Source organism: Pan paniscus, chromosome 19 (assembly GCF_029289425.2).
Source record: "Pan paniscus chromosome 19, NHGRI_mPanPan1-v2.0_pri, whole genome shotgun sequence".
In the NCBI taxonomy this organism is placed as follows: domain Eukaryota; kingdom Metazoa; phylum Chordata; class Mammalia; order Primates; family Hominidae; genus Pan; species Pan paniscus.
The window spans coordinates 39,146,531-39,162,278 of NC_073268.2; the positions used below are offsets into that span (position 1 = coordinate 39,146,531).

The following is a 15,748-nucleotide window of genomic DNA, read 5'->3' on the forward strand; positions in this document are numbered from 1 at the left end:
ACCCTTGAGAGCAGAGGTTCCCTGTTTGTGGTCCTGAGTCCAGTTGCATCAGGACCACCTGGGAATTTGGAAGAAATGCAAAGAGAGAAAGACAGAAAGAAAGAGAAATGAGAGAGAGAAAGAGAAATGGAGGTGTTGGCCTCCAGGACAGGAAAACCCCCAATATGGGATCTTACAAACATTCATCTACTAGTGGTTCTCTGCCATGGGCCCACCCATCCACATGAGGACTCAAGGAGACCTCAAGCCCTTCCTCCCACTTTTGGTGCACAATGCCTTGTGCACTTCTCAAGTCCTTGCTAACAGTGGTCTCAAACATTTCCCCCACAGCAAACTCACCACAACTCGCACATCCCAAGATTTCATGGATAGGACCACTGTGTCTGCCACTGTGTCTCCATCAAGAAATGACTCCAAGTTCTTAAGAAATGGGACATCTCTTAAGGTAATGGTAAAAATTCCGGCCGAGGCAGGCAGATCACTTGAGGTGAAAAGTTCGAGACCAACCTGGCCAACATGGCAAAACCCAGTCTCTACCAAAAATACAAGAATTAGCTGGGCATGATAATGGGTGTCTGTAATCCCAGCTACCCAGGAGGCTGAGGCGGGAGAATCACTGGAACCCGGGAGGCAGAGGTTGCAGTGAGCAGAGATCACACCACTGCGCTCCAGCCTGGGTGACAGAGCAAGACTCAGTCTCAAAAAAAAAAAAAAAAAAAAAAAAAAAAAGAAAAGAAAAGGAAAAGAAAAGCAAGAAAGAAAAAGGTGTTTGCATGTTTCTGATCACAGAGGCCCTGAAGATGGGTCTGCTGGCCTTTTGCTATTCTCAGAAACCTGCTTGGTGTTTGGTAGGAGGGTTGAGAAGGGGCCAAGAGCTGACCTTCCTCGCCCTGCAGCTGCACACGGGGGTGGCTGTTCTGTGTTCAGTGAGGCGTTAGACTCCAGACCTGTGAGCCTTCACATGTTTTCCTCCCCTTCTCTGGCCAGGCGCTGGTTGGCCCATGTGCCCTTAGCTTTCAGAGCATCCAGCTCTGCCAACCTTGCAGGAAGATCGCGGGGTAGGGGGCTCAGGGGAGAATCTTTATTGGGGCCATTCATTCTGCAACCACATAGGACTGGTGGAGCAGGAGCCAGTGCCCAGTTGGCCCTGATGAAAACCTTAATAGAGATACGTAGCCCAGCTCTGGTTGGGCACAGTGGCTCTCATGCCTGTAATCCCAGCAGTTTGGGAGGCTGAGGCGGGTGGATCGATTGAGCCCAGGAATACAAGACCACACTGGGCAACAAGACGAGATGCCCCTCTTATTTTATTTGATTTATTATTTATTTATTTATTTATTTTTTTGAGATGGAGTTTCACTCTTGTTGCCCAGGCTGGAGTGCAACGGCGCGATCTCGGCTCACTGCAACCTCCACCTCCTGGATTCAAGCGATTTTCCTGCCACAACCTCCTGAGTAGCTGGGATTAGAGGCATGTGGCACCACAATCAGCTAATTTTTGTAATTTTAGTAGAAATGGGGTTTCACCATGTTGGCCAGGCTGGTCTGGAACTCCTGACCTTAGGTGATCCACCCGCCTCGGCCTCCCAAAGTGCTGGGATTACAAGCGTAAGCCACCATGCCCAGCTGACATGACACCCCTCTTTATAAAAAATGTATAAAATTAGCCGGGTGTGATGGTGCATGCCTGTAGTCCCAGCTACCGAGGAGGCTGAGGTGGAAGAATTTCTTGAGCCTGGGAGGTTGAGGTTGCAATGAATCGTGATTGTGCCACTGCACTCCAGCCTGGGGGGACAGAGCAAGACCCTGTCTCAAAACAAACAAATAAATAAATAAAGCAATTATTATAAGACGATGGTCAAAATGTTCTTATTCAGTCAGCCTCTCACCAGAACTGAGCGGAGGGGTCTTCAACTCTAGACGGCAAGTTAAGGAAGAGTTTTGAAGAGGTAATGGCAGAGCTGAATTTTTTGTTTGTTTGTTTTTGAGACAGGATCTTGCTGTGTTCCCCAGGCTGGAGTACAGTGTTGCAATCATAGCTCACTGCAGCCTGGAACTCCTGGGCTCGTGCGATCCTCCCATCTCAGCCGCCCAAGTAGCTGGGATTACAGTACAGGTGCACCACCACGCCTAGCTAATTTTTTAATTTTTTAGTAGAGACAAGGTCTTGCTGTTTGCCCAGGCTGGTCTCAAACTCTTAGGCTCAAGCAGTCCTTTCTCATCAGCCTCCCACAATCTTGAGATGACAGATGTGAGCCACCATGCCCACCCAGGGTGATTTTTTTCTTTTTCTTTCTTTTTTTTTTTTTTTGAGATAGAGTTTCAGTCTTGTCATCCAGGCTGGAGTGCAGTGGTTCAGTGGCACGATCTCAGCTCACTGCAACCTCTGCCTCCTGGGTTCAAGTGATTCTCAGGATTACAGGCATGAGCCACCATGCCTGGATTCCATATTTTGGAATATTTTCCATCTGTGGTTGGCTGAATCCATGGATGGGGAGCCTGCAGTTATAAGGGTCAACTGTACTGGCCTCATCAGTCCAGAAGTGCTCCTACTTCTGTTTTCTGGAGATTACGTATAATTGGTGTTGATATTTCTTTAACTATGAGCAGACGTCTCCAGTGAAACTATCTGGGTCTAGAGATACCTTTTTCAAGAGTGGGAGGAAAGAGTTAACAGAGCGGGTCTGTTTCACTCATTTCTCACTTATCTCTGTAGCCAAGGTGATGGCTGTTGGTCAAACTGAAAACCAACTCCTGGGATATTCACATAGCTACTGGGTCAGATGTTATCCTCCACGCCCAAAACAGCGAGCCCAGATGGACCAGGCTGTGAGTAGGTTTAAAGTGAACATAAAGATTTATGATGCTTGGCCAGGCACACTGTCTCATGCCTGTAATCCCAGAATTTTGGGAGGCCGAGGTGGGCAGAATTGCTTGAGGTCAGGAGTTCAAGACCAGCCTGGCCAGCATGGCAAAAACCTGTCTCTACTGAAAATACAAAAAATTAGCTGGACATGGTGGTGAGTGCCTGTATTCTCAGCTACTTGAGAGGCTTAGGCAGGAAGATCACATGAACCCGGGAGACAGCGGTCTCAGTGAGTCAAGATCACACCACTGCACTCCAGTCTGGGTGACAGAATGAGACTCTGTCTCAAAAAACAAAGAAAAAAAGGTAAGGTGAGCTATGATCATGCCACTGCGCTCCAGCCTGGGGGACATAGTGAAACCCCATTTCTAAAAAAATAAATGGCAAAAGATTTATGATGTCCAACCTGGTGGTTTAGGCTGTGTTTGTTCACATGGCATGATTGTCACCCAGGCTGGAGTGCAATGGTGTCATCTCAGCTCACTGAAACCTCCGCTTCCTGGTTTCAAGTGATCCTCCTCCCTCAGCCTCCCGAGTAGCTGGGATTGCAGACCTGTGCCACCACACCCACCTAATATTTTTAAATTTTTAGTAGAGACGGGGTTTCACCATGTTGGTCAGGCTGCTCTCTACCCCCTTGACCTCAGGTGATCCACCCTCCTCAGCCTCCCAAAGTGCCAGGATTACAGGCATGAACCATCATGCCTGGCCAACACATTTTTTATTTTTTTATTTGTTTTTATTTTTCCAGACAGAGTCTCACTCTTGTCACCTAGGCTAGAGTGCAGTGGTGCAACCTAGGCTCACTGCAACCTTTGCTTCCCAGGTTCATGTGATTCTCCTGCCTCAGCCTCCGGAGTAGCTGGGATTACAGGCGCCTGCCACCGTGCCCGACTAATATTGTATTTTAAGTGGAGATGGGGTTTCACCGTGTTGCCCAGGCTGGTCTCGAACTCCTGACCTCAGTTGATCCTCCCACCTTGGTCTCCCGGAGTGCTGGGATTACAGGCATGAACCATCATGCCCAGCCTGATTTTTCGATTTTCTTTCTTTTCTTTCTTTCTTTTTTTTTCTTTTCTTTTTTTAATAAAAACTAGGTCTCACCATGTTGCTCAGGCTGGTCTCAAACTCCTGGACTCAAGCAATCCTCCCATTTCAGCCTCCCAAAGTGCTGGGATTACAGGGGAGAGCCACAGTGCCTGGCCTAACCACACAAATTTTGACTCCAGAACTCAAGTAGGATTTCTTGGGCAAGGACATCTCACACAAGTCCTTGCAGTTTGCTCCTGGAAAAGATATGTCTGTGCTGTCCCTGCAGAGAGAGGATAAGAAAGTGTGCATTTGACCTCCCAGCCTTCATCTATTAATGTCCTTTTTCCTGCTGTTGTATTGTATCCTCCACTGTAATAAATCTTCACTAGAGTAGAACTTGATCTGGAGTCACATGGGTCCTTCCAGGGAATCACCAAACTAGTCGTATGTGACCATGAAGACAAGAAATTGCTTTATTAAAGCTATGAATTCAAGGCCAGGCGTGGTGGCTCATGCCTGTAATCCTAACAATTTAGGAGGTTGAGGTGGGTGGATCACCTGAGGTCTGGAGTTTGAGACCAGCCTGGCCAACATGGTGAAACCCTGTCTCTACTCAAAATACAAAAAATTAGCCCAGTGTGGTGGTGGGCACCTGTAGGCCCAGCTACTTGGGAGGCTGAGGCAGGAGAATTGTTTGAACCCAGGAGGTGAAGGTTGTTGTGAGCTGAGATTGCGCCATTGCACTTCAGCCTGGGTGACAGACGACTGAGACACCATCTCAAAAAAAAAAAAAAAAAAAAGAATTCTGCTGGGCCTAGTGGCTCATGCCTGTAATCTTAACACTTTGGGAGGCCAAGACAGGTGGACTGCTTGAGCTCCAGGAGTTGGAGACCAGTCTGGACAACTTGGCAAAACCCTGTCTTTACAAAAAATAAAAAAATTAGCCGGGTGTGGGGGCAGGTGCCTGTAGTCCTAGCTACTCAGGAGGCCGAGGTGGGAGGAACACCTGAGCCCAGGAAGTCAAGGATGCAGTGAACCGTGATTGTGCCACTGCACTCCAGTGGGTGACAGAGTGAGATGCAGTCTCAAAATAAAATAAAGTGAAAAATGATGAATTCAATTTTTAACATTGTTACAAGATTTTAAAAATTATGGTTCATATTGAGTATTTTTTTGGTAGTTTGTAGTTTTCAAGGAATTGGTCCATTTCATCCAACTGGTTGTATTTACATAGGTAGAGTCGCTTACTATTTCCTTACTATCCTTTTACTAGATTTTTTTTTTTTTTTGCTTTTTTTTGTTTTTGTTTTTTGGTTGTTTGTTTTTTGAGATGGAGTCTCTCTCTGTCACCCAGGCTGGAGTGCAATGGCACAATTTTAGCTCACTGCAACCTCTGCCTCCCTGGTTCAAGTGATTCTGGTGCCTTGGCCTCCCAAGTACCTGGGATTACAGGTGCCTGCCACCACACCTGGCTAATTTTTTTTTTTTTTTTTTTTTTTTTTGAGACAGAGTTTTGCTTTGTCTCCCAGGCTGGAGTGCAGTGACCGATCTCCACTCACTGCAACCTCCACCTCCCGGGTTCAATCGATTCTCCTGCCTCAGCCTCCCAAGTAGCTGGGACTATAGGCACCCACCACCATGACCAGCTAATTTTTGTATTTTTAGTAGAGATGATGTTTCACCATGTTAGCCAGGATGGTCTCAATCTCCTGACCTCATGATCCACCTGCCTTGGCCTCCTAAAGTGCTTGGATTAGAGGTGTGGGCCACCATGCCCAGCCTAATTTTTGTATTTTTAGTAGAGACGGAGTTTCATCAAGTTGCCCAGGCTGGTCTTGAATCCCTGACCTCAGGTGATCTACCCGCGTTGGCCTCCCAAAGTGCCAGGATTACAGGCATGAGCCACTGCACCTGGTCTTGTTTTGTCGTTTTGTTTTGTTTTGAGGTTTTGAGATGGAGTTTGGCTCTTGTCATCCAGGCTGGAGTGCCCTGCCACGATCTTGGCTCACTCCAACCTCCCCCTCCCAGGTTCAAGCGATTCTCCTGCCTCAACCTCCTAAGTAGCTGGTACATATGCCCAGCCCTCTTTTTTTAAGACAGAGTCTCACTCTGTTGCCCAGGCTGTGTGCAGTGACACAGTCTCAGCTCACTGCAGCTTCTGCCTCCTGGACTCAAGTGATCCTCCCAACTCAGCCTCCCTAGTAGCTGGGACTAAAAGTTGTGTACCACCATGCCTGACTAATTTTTTGTATTTTTTAAAATTTATTTATTGTTGCACGAGGGGGCAGGTGGCAAGGTGCCACGCCTGAGTGGGGATAGCCAGATTGTTCTCCAGTCTCCAACCTTAGTGGTGCAATGGGAGACGAACATGGAAAGGGTATGGCATCATGGGCCCTGTGACGTTATGGCAGGATCCGGGGAAGGGAAGCAAAGCGAAGTAGCAGGCAGCAGACTGTGGCAAGTATATGGGATGCATCACGAATCTGCATGTTATCTTTGCACAGGGGCCATGCTAATCTTCACTGTATCGTTCCAATTTTAGTACATGTGCTACCGAAAAGAGCGCAATTTTTGTGTTTTTTGTAGAGAGAGGGTCTTGCCATGTCACCCAGGCTGGTCCCAAACTCCTGAATTGAAGTTATTTGACCACCTCGGCCTCCGAGTGCTGGGATTACACGCATGAGCCACTGCACCTAGACTCAAATGGAAATTTTAAAACAAAAATACAATAACAAAAATTTAAAACTCACTAGATGGACTCAATACTATGAAGAGGAGGAAGAGTCAGGAGACAAAAGTGGATTGATAGAAAGCACTCAAACTGGCCGGTCACGGTGGCTCACACCTGCAATCCTAGCACTTTGGGAGGCTGAGGTGGTGGATCACTTGAAGTCAGGAGTTCAAGACCAGCCTGGCCAACACGGTGAAACCCTGTCTCTATTAAAAATACAAAATTAGCCAGGCATGGTGGCACATGCCTGTAATCCCAGCTATTCGGGAGGCTGAGGCAGGAGAATTGCTTCAACCTGGGAGGCAGAGGTTGTGGTGAGCTGAGATCGCACCATTGCACTCTAGCCTGGGCAACAAGAGCAAAACTCTCTCTCAAAAAAAAAAAAAGTACCCAAACTGACAGCTGGCACGGTGGCTCACATCTGTAATCCAAGCACTTTAGGAGGTGGAGGTGGGTGGATCACCTGAAGTCAGGAGTTTGAGACCAGCTTGGCCAACATGGTGAAATCCCATCTCTACTAAAAATACAAAAATAAGCTGAGTGTGGTGGTGTGTGCCTGTAATCCCAGTTACTCAAGAGGTTGAGGCAGAAGAATCACTTGAACCAAAAAGTCAGAGTTTGCAGTGAGCTGGGATCACGCCACTGCACTCCAGCCTGGTGACAAACTGAGACTCCCATCTCAAAAAAAAAAAAGTCCAGGCATGGTGGTGGGCGCCTGTAATCCCAGCTACTTGGGAGGTTGAGGCAGGAGAATCATTTGAACCCAGGAGGCAGAAGCAGAGGTTGCATTGAGGCAAGATCCCACCACTACACTCCAGCCTGGATGACAGAGTGAGACTGTTTCTCAAAAAAAAAAAAGAAAAAACATAAATAAAGGAGGCTGGTGGCTACTGGGGAACATGCCCCCAGGGATACTGCAGTGGCTGCTTCATTCACTCCTTTATTCTTTTCATATCTTTGGAGCATCTATTCTGTGTCTGGCACTACTCTTTGTGGGGGGATAGAGGACAGGGTAACCTTGGGGAGGACAGAGGTGGGTCAGGGAAGTAGCAGCTGCTACTTGAGATTACAGGAGTGTGTGTGTCCCAAGGTTCCAGAGGGAGCTTAGGCGGGGACACTGGGAAAGAGGGAGGAAGACCCTGATCTAATGACTGCCTACCACATGTCAGGCTGGCAGGCGCTGTCTCACAGAAACCTTGCAAGCTTGGTCCTGTTTTCCTCACTTTGCAAATGGAGAAAATAAGGTAAGTGCACAGCTGGTAAGAGGTAGAGCCAGTTCTGAGGCTGGGTTGGCCTCACTCCAAATCCCATATCTTTTATTTATTTTTTTTTTTAATTTTTATTTTTTTCTGAGACGGAAACTTTCTCTGTCACCCAGGCTGGAGTGCAGTGGCCTGATCTCGGCTCACTGCAACCTCTGCCTCCTGGGTTCAGGCAATTCTCCTGCCTAAGCCTCCCGAGTGGCTGGGATTACAGGTGCATGCCACCGCACTTAGCTAATTTTTGTATTTTTAGTAGAGATGGGGTTTCACCATGTTGGCCAGGCTGGTCTCGAACTCCTGACCTCAGGTGATCCATCCGCCTTGGCCTCCCAAAGTGCTGGAATTACAGGTGTGGGCCACTGCATCTGGCCTCTTTTTTTTTTTTTTTTTTTTTTTTTTTTTTTTTTTTTTTTTTTTTAGTATTTTTTACAGACAGGGTCTAACCCTGTCACCCAGGCTCTAGTGCACCAGTGTGATCATGGCTCCCTCCAGTCTCAACCTTCTGGGCTCAAGCTATCCCCCTGTCTCAGCCTCCCAAGCGGCTGGGATTACAGGCATGCACCACCACACCTGGCTAATCTTTGTTTTTTGTAGAGATGAGGGTCTTACTATATTCCCCAGGCTGGCCTCAAACCCCTGGCCTCAAACAATCCTCCCGCCTCAGCCTCCCAAAATCCTGGGATTACAGGCATGAGCCACAGTGCCTGGCTTGAATCCCGTTTCTTTCCACCATCACAAGGAACAGAACTAGTCCTTCAGCAGCATTGTCCCTTGGGATGTGTCTGCAGAGGCTTGGGAGACAATGAGAGGCACCCGGTGAACAGGGAGGGGAGGAGATGGAAGAAAGGGCACTGGCTTTTGCAGACCCTTCTTGGGGAACAGGGAAGAACACACTCATTCATTCCTCCATTCACACATTTAGTCAACTTTTTTTAGAGAGAGGATCTCCTTCTGCCAGCCTGGCTGGAGTGCAGTGGCACAATCATAGCTCACTGCACCCTTGAGCTCCTGGGTTCAAGCGACTATCCCACCCTGGCTTCCTGAGTAGCTGGGACTAGAGGTGCACGCCACCACACCTGGCTAAGTGTTTAATATTCTGAAGAGACGGGGTCTCACTATGTTGCCCAGGCTGGTCTCAAACTTCTGGCTTCAAGCGATCCTCCCACATTGGCCTCCCAAAGTGTTGAGATTATAGGTGCAAGCCACTGTAGCTGGCCATATTTAGTAAAATCCTTACTGAGACCTATGGGGTGCCAAGCATGGTGTTGAAGTGCTGGGGATATGCGTGCGTGAGGCTGACACATGCTCACGCTCATGGAGCTTCCATCTGAGAAGGCAGGCAGACACTCCAGTGTGCTAAGTGGTGTGACGGGGGCTCATTGTGCCCCACAGAAGCTCAGAGAATTACATAACACAGAATTGCAGGGTGGAGGGAGACTTCTGGGAAGAGGTAACTGCTTATAAAATACTGGGAAGGTCAGGCACGGTGGCTGACACTGTAATCCCAACACTTTGGGAGGCCGAGGTGGGTGGATCACGAGGTCAAGAGATTGAAACCATCCTGGCCAACATGGCTGAACCCCGTCTCTACTAAAAATAAAAAAATTAGCTGGGTGTGGTGGTGCACCTGTAATCCCAGCTACTTGAGAGGCTGAGGCAGGAGAATTGCTTGAACCCGGGAGGCGGAGGTTGCAGTGAGCCGAGATCATGCCACTGCAGTCCAGCCTGTGCCACAGAGTGTGGCTCCATCTCAAAAAAGAAAAAAAAAAAAAAAAAAAGAAATGCTGGGAAGAGCCTTCTGGAAAGTTACATACGGGAGGGTCTGCTGGTGGCAGAGCTGAGTGTTCGCAATCGCAGCTGACATGAACCCAGTGCTGTCTGGTAACCGTATGTGGGGTGGTGGGCAGCAGGGACAAAGGTTAGAAGCGGGGCCAGGACATTGGGGTCTGACAGGCCTTATAAGAGGTTCAGACTGGGTCCAGGGAAATAAGGGGAAACCAGTGAAGGGTGTCAAGTTGGGGGCGATGACCTGCGAAGCCCGAGGCTGCAACACAAGGGGAGAGCTGTCCAAAGGTTTTCCCAGTTCAGGCCGGGCATGGTGGCTCACGCCTGTAATCCCAGCACTTTCGGAGGCCGAGGTGGGTGGATCCCCTGAGGTTAGGAGGTCGAGACCGGCCTGGCCAACATGGTGAAACCTCATCTCTACTCAAAACACAAAAAATTAGCCAGGCATCATGGTGGGTGCCTGTAGTCCCATCTACTTGGGAGGCTGAGGCACAAGAATCTCTTGAACCCGGGAGGCGAAGGTTTCAGTGAGTCAAGGTCGCACCATTGCACTCCAGCATGGGCAGCAGAGCCAGACTCCATCTAAAAAAAAATGCAGCACGCCTGAAGGTCTGCCGGTGGCAGAGGTGAGTGATCGCAATCACAGCTGAGGTAAAGCCACTGCTGTTTGAAAACAGAGTGTGTGGGGTGGCAGGTGACGGGGAAGGAGGTCGGAAGCTGGACCAGGGCATCCAGGCACAGCAGGCCTCATGGGTCCTGGGCAATGATGGGAAATTGGTGAAGGGTGTGAGGCTGGGGGCGATGACCTGCAAAGCCCGAGGCTGCAACACGAGGGGAGAGCTGTCCAAAGATTTGTGAAATTCGGGCAGAACGGTGCAAGAGTGAGCATGTGAGTTGTCTTTTTTTTCCCTCACGAACCAAGGTTTCCAAGAAGCGCACTGAGCAGTGAGCAATAAAGCTAGGAGTGACTAAGGATGATCCAAGTGGGAGCTGCCAGCGCCAGGTGCCAGGGCTACCCTTTCCAGCTTTGGAGCCGATGTTCCTGAGCACACATCCCTCTCTTGTGGCCGAGAGCGGTATTGCCGCTGAAGAGACGGTGCTGGGGACCCCCTGCAGACTCTCATTCTGAAAATCCCAACATACAGGACAGGGGCCGAATGTACCTTGTGGACCCCATGAGATTTCCCACTTCGTTTTTAGAAAAATGTGATTAAGGCCGGGCGGAAAAATGTGATTAAGGCCGGGCGCAGTGGCTCACGCCATTAATCCCAGCGCTTTGGGAGGCCAAGGCGGGCAGATCATTTGATGTCAGATGTTTGAGGCCAGCCTGGCCAATATGGTGAAACCTCGTTTCCACTAAAAATACAAAAATTAGCCTGGCGTAGTGGTGGGCGCCTGTAATCCCAGCTACTTAGAAGGCTGGGGCAGGATAATTGCTTGAACCTGGGAGGCAGAGTTTGCAGTTATCTGAGATCAAGCCAATGCACTCCAGCCTGGAAAACAGCGAGACTCCGTCTCAAAAAAAAGAAAAAAAAAAAAGAAAAAGAAAAAAGAAAAGAAAAAAAAATCTGATTAGTGGGGAAAATCTATATGTATACTTAGAAAAAAGTGCTAGACGGACACTGAAATGTTACCAGTAATTCTTTCAAGAATATGTGACTATTTTTTTTCACTGTCTTTATTATTTATTTATTTATTTACTTACTTATTTATTTTGAGACGGATCTCTCTCTGTCACCCAGGCTGGAGTGCAGTGGCACGATCTCGGCTCACTGCAACTTCTGCCTCCCGGGTTCACATCATTCTCCTGCCTCAGCCTCCCAAGTGGCTGGGACTACAGGTGCCCGCCACCACACTTGGCTAACTTTTTGTATTTTTAATAGCGATGGGGTTTCACTGTGTTAGCCAGGATGGTCTCCATCTCCTGACCTTGTGATCTGCCCAACTCGGCCTTTCAAAGTGCTGGGATTACAGGCGTGAGCCACCGTGCCTTGTCTCTTTATATGTATTTCAAAATGTTCTATTTCATTTCATGCCAGACTTTTGTTGATAAGAAAAAAAATTGTATTATGATTAAAAAACAAAAAAGGCCAGGAGCAGTGGCTCATGCCTGTAATCCCAGGACTTTGGGAGGCCGAGGTGGGCGGATCACCTAAGGTTGGGAGTTCAAGACCAGCCTGACCAACATGGAGAAACCCCGTCTCTACTAAGAATACAAAATTAGCCAGGAGTGGTGGTACATGCCTGTAATACCAGCTACTCCAGAGGCTGAGGCAGGAGAATGGCTTGAACCCGGGAGGTGGAGGTTGTGGTGAGCCGAGATTGCGCCATTGCACTCTAGCTTGGGTGACAGAGCGAGACTCAGTCTCAAAAAAAAAAAAAAAAAAAAAAAAAAAGCCTGATCCCTGAATGCTCAGGGAGACTGATTTGAGTAATAATAAAACTCAGGTCTCCAGCACAGCCGCCTCCCTGTGAATTATTCTCTATGGCAATTCCTGTCTTGGTAAATGAGCTGTCTCTAGGCAGCAGGCAAGGCAAACCTGTTGGGCGGTTCCACTCTTCCTTGGGCCCCTCAACTTCCTTGGACTTTGTAGGGAGGTTTGCATACCTGCCCACCTGGGAACATCCTTCCTCCTATTGTAACTGCCCAAGGGGTTCACGTTGCCCGCAGCCTAGACAGAGTCAATTTATCAAGACAGGGGAAAAGGGATAAAGAGTAATTCACAGGGCTGGGCATGGTGCCTCACACCTGTAATCTCAGCACTTTGGGAGGCCAAGGCGGGCAGATCACCTGAAGTCATGAGTTAGAGACTAGCCTGACCAACATGGAGAAACTCCGTCTCTACTAAAAAATTTAGCCGGGCATGGTGGCACATGCCTGTAATCCCAGCTACTGGGGAGGCTGAGGCAGGAGAATTGCTTGAACCTGGGAGGTGGAGGTTGCGGTGAGCTGAGATTGAGCCACTGCACTCCAGCCTGGGCAAGAAAAGTGAAACTCCATCTCAAAGAAGAAGAAAGAAAGAAAAAACACACACACACACACACAGAGTAATTCACACAGAGCTGGCTGTGCCAGAGACCAGAGTTTTATTATTACTCAAATCATTCTCCCCAAAAATTCAGGGATCAGAGTTTTTAAGGATAATTTGGTGGGTAGGGGGCCAGTGAATCGGGAGTGCTGACTGGTTGGCTGGGGGATGAAATCACAGAGAGTTGAAGCTGTTCTCTTCTGCTGAGTCAGTTCCTGGGTGTGGGGGCCACAGACCTGGTTGACGAGTAAAGATGGGGCCATCCGGTTTTTAGAAATGCAAAAACCTGAAGATCCATTTCGAAAGGCCAATCTTAGGTTCACAATAGTGATGTTGCCTTCGAGAATGATTGCAGAAGTTGCAAATCTTATGACGTCCAGAATAATGGCTGGTAATATTTAGAATTCCAGCCCCTCTTATTCTAACTTGATGACTGGTGGCCTTTCGTTCATTTTACAAGAACAGTTTAGCTTTTGGGAAGGGCTATTATATTTAGTTTAAACTACAAACTAAATTCCTTCCCGAGTCTAGTTCAGCCTACATCCGGGAATGGATGAGGACAGTTTAGACGTTAGAAGCAAGATGGAGTTGGTTAGGTCTGATGTCATTCACTGTCATAATTTCCTTAGTTATAATTTTGCAAAGGTGATTTCACTGTTCTCGCTCCAGGGATTGTGGAAAGGGAAGGTCAAGTGTCAGAGAAGAGTCTTTCAGGCTAGAGTGAGGCCTCTGTTCTTGGAGTGGGTGGTTGGAGACCAGGACAGAGGGGTCCCCCCGTTTAGACATGGTCTTGTAGTGCTGGCCTCTGGCTACCCTAAGCACGAAAAGCCTCGCCCCCACTTATCCTCACTTGAGGCTCCTCTTCCCTCAATGCTGGGGCACCTGGCTGGGCGCAGTGGCTCACGCCTGTAATCTCAGCACTTTGGGAGGCCGAGGTGGATGGTTCATGAGGTCAGGAGTTCGAGACCAGCCTGGCCAACATGGCAAAACCCCATCTCTACTAAAAATACAAAAATTAGCCGGGTGTGGTGGCAGGCACCTGTAATTCCAGCTACTCTGGAGGCTGAGGCAGGAGAGTCACCTGGACCCAGGAGGCGGAGGTTGCAGTGAGCTGGGACTCCGCCATTGTACTCCAGCCTGGGCGACAGAGTGAGACTCTATCTCAAAAAAAAAAAAAAAGACTGGGGACTCTGAGGAAGGACATAGATGAGGACACAAAAGCAACTCTCTCTTTTTTTTCTTTTTTGAGACTGAGTTTCACTCTTGTCACCCAGGCTGGAGTGCAATGGCATGATCTTGGCTCACTGCAACCTCCGCCTCAAGGGTTCAAGTGATTCTCCTGCCTCGCCCTCCTGAGTAGCTGGGATTACAGGCACCCACCACCACACCTGGCTAGTGTTTGTATTTTTTACAGATGTAGAGATGGGATTTCACCAGATTGGCCAGGCTAGTCCCAAACCCCTGACCTCGGGTGATCTTCCTGCCTCAGTCTCCCAAAGTGTTGAAATTACAGGCATGAGCCACCGTGCCTGGCCAAGCAACTCTCATTTTCTGCATGTCCTTGAATTTCAGGTGTGAATACTGCTTCTCCAAAGTCCCCTGAACACAGGGACACAAGTGCAGTCACATGACTTAGGCCTCTAATTCTGCCGTAACTCCTTTTCTTTTAAACATTGATTTTTTTTTTTTTTCTTTCATTTTTGAGACAGGTTCTCGCCTGTCACCCAGGCTGGAGTGCAGTGGCCCGGCCCAATCTTGGCTCACTCTGCAACCTCCACCCCCACAGGCTCAAGGGATCCTCCCACCTCAGCCTCCTGAGTCCCAAATAACTGGGACCACAGGCATCTGCCACTTTTTTTTTTTTTTTTGTATTTGGCTTTTTTTTTTTTTTTTTTTTTTTTTTGTATTTTTATACAGACAGAGTCTTGCTACGTTGCCCAGGCTGGTCTAGAACTCCTCAGCTCAATATTCCACCCACCTCGACCTCTCAAAGTGCTGGGATTACAGGCCTGAACCACTGTGCCCGGCCTGCAGCCTGGATTTTTAATGAGATCTCAGGTCATTTGTGTGCACACTGAACTTTGATAAACTCTTATTTATTTATTTATTGAGAGGGAGTCACACTCTGTCACCCAGGCTGGAGTACAGTGGCGAGATCTCCAGCTCACTGTAACCTCTGCCTCCCAGGTTCAAGCGATTCTCCTCCCTCAGCCTCCAAGTAGCTCCAAGATTACAGGCGCACACCACGCCTGACTAATTTTTGTATTTTTTTTTAGTAGAGACGGCGTTTCACCATGTTGGCCAGGCTGGTCTGAAACTCATGACCTCAAGTTATCTGCCCACCTTGGCCTCCCAGAGTGCTGGGATTACAGGTGTGAGCCATTGTGCCCAGCCCAAGAAACTCTGATTTAAAATGTAGTACTCAATAAATTGATGAAGAAGGTAGTTGAAACAATCTCTGTGACAGTTTAGAGTTTAAAATATTTCCATATTTGTTATTTCATTTTATCTTTTTTTGTTTTGTTTTATTTTTTTGAAACAATCTTGCTCTTTGCCCAGGCTGGAGTGCAGTGATGTGATCTCGGCTCACTGCACCTCGGCCTCCCAAAGTGCTGGGAGCCTGAGCCACAGTGCCTGGCCGGGAGTGCTGTCTTTTTATTAACACCTGTATGTCCTTAGTTACCAGCATAGCCTTCTGTTATAGCAGAGTAGCCCGCCTTACAGATAGAAAGGTCTTCCAGTGTTCCACAGAGTATAATGTTGTCCAGGGGCTTTGCCCGAACAATTCTGAAACATGGACATTCAAGTTGCAATGTATGTGAATGAGTCATAGTTTTCTTTCCGATGCACAGGGCTTCAGTGTTCTACTTGGTCACTTGGTCTAAAGATCTCTGAGGCATGTTCTGTCTGCAACGTACTTGCCCAGCATCTCCCGGGTGGCTCCACTTCTAAAATGGGTAACACTTTCTTTACTGGCCAGGTTTTTATTTAAAGAAAAAATCAAAAAAGTAGACAAGCCACTAGTGAATCTAATCAATTCAAA

At 48.2% G+C, this 15,748-nt stretch overlaps 1 non-coding gene across 1 annotated transcript; it reads right to left on the reverse strand.

The window, feature by feature from the left end:
• Positions 1-6,357: 6,357 nt before the first annotated feature.
• Positions 6,358-6,464, reverse strand: LOC112438768 (U6 spliceosomal RNA). Its single transcript, XR_003027127.1, has one exon. It is a non-coding gene; the product is annotated as a U6 spliceosomal RNA (small nuclear RNA).
• Between the last annotated feature and the right edge of the window lie 9,284 nt (positions 6,465-15,748).